General features: G+C 42.3%; 1 non-coding gene across 1 annotated transcript; it reads left to right on the top strand.

The window, feature by feature from the left end:
• The first annotated feature begins 731 nt into the window (after nucleotides 1-731).
• LOC114820286 (small nucleolar RNA R71) lies at nucleotides 732-836 on the top strand. Its single transcript, XR_003767777.2, has one exon. It is a non-coding gene; the product is annotated as a small nucleolar RNA R71 (small nucleolar RNA).
• The last annotated feature ends 417 nt before the right edge of the window (nucleotides 837-1,253 follow it).

Raw genomic sequence — 1,253 nt, 5'->3', positions numbered from 1 at the left:
CCCCTAGGATTTGGTTCGGTTTGACTGGGAAATGTACCTGGAGCCCTTCCAGAAACCTGCAACGCAATCTGCCCCATTTGTTTTTCCATGTTTTTCACTGATGCCTGCAGATTTTGAATTTCTTGAGTGGTAGTATTTGCCAATTTTTCAATCGCAACCTCCCAGGCAGCCTTAGGTGCAGCAGGTTGCTGTACTTGCTGTTGAAATTGAGGTCTAGTGTGCTGTTCCTTATCCCACCTTAGATTAGGATGATCTCTCCAACCTGGGTTGTAGAAATTAGAATATGGGTCATATCGGGGACGCTGGAAATTGTTAAATGCATTAACCTGCTCTGCTGTAAATTCTGGTGAAACCTCTTTATGTGGGCAGCTCATAAAATCGTGAGTTATCATGTTGCAAATGCTGCAGGCAGCTTGTAAAGGCTGTTGTACAGCAACTTGAGAACCTGGCATTCTCTGTAATAACATGTCAAATTTCGCGTCAAGCCTTTTCTCCATTTTTTCAATTTGTGCTGTAACATAGGGAGAACCAGTAGACATCTCAAAAGCTGACCTAGATTGTGGCTGCTCCACTGCCCACTGCTGAGTATCTTCTGCCATTTTTTCAAATAACAAACAAGCCTCTTGTGCATTTTTGTCTTTGTACGTACCTCCGCAAGAAGCGTTGACAAGAGTTTTTGTAGTCATATTCAACCCTCTGAAAAATATATGCATTTGATCAGTTGTGCTAATACCCGAATGCGGACATTTTCTAATCAACTCTTTAAACCGCTCCCACGCCTCATGAAACTCTTCGTTTGGTTTTTGGGCAAAAGATAAAATCTGAGTTCTCATGTCAAGAGTCTTAGAAGCTGGATAATACTTGTTTAGAAATTTTTCACTGAGTTGGGCCCAAGTTGTAATGCTTCCAGATGGGAGTGTGAGGAGCCATCTCCTTGCCTGATCCTTTAGAGTGTATGGAAATAACCGCAACTTAATAGATTCAGCCGAAAATCCCCTCACCAAAATGTTTTTGCACCCCATTAAAAATTCTGCAATGTGCATGTTAGGATCATCAGATGAAAACCCATGAAACGTAGGTAGAATATTCAACATGTGCTGTTTTATTTCAAATGCAGTCCCTTCTTCAACTGCCGGATATGTAATGCAACTGGGTATGTTTGTGGTATGGGCAGTCAGTGAATCACCCAGGGGTAGTCCTGCCTCTGGAATTACAAACGCCATTTTTTCTTTGTTGTGCAGGTCCCCAGTGGA

Source organism: Malus domestica, chromosome 12 (assembly GCF_042453785.1).
Source record: "Malus domestica chromosome 12, GDT2T_hap1".
NCBI lineage: Eukaryota > Viridiplantae > Streptophyta > Magnoliopsida > Rosales > Rosaceae > Malus > Malus domestica.
Note: the sequence above shows the minus strand (reverse complement) of the source record. Positions and strands in the feature narration are given on the sequence as shown.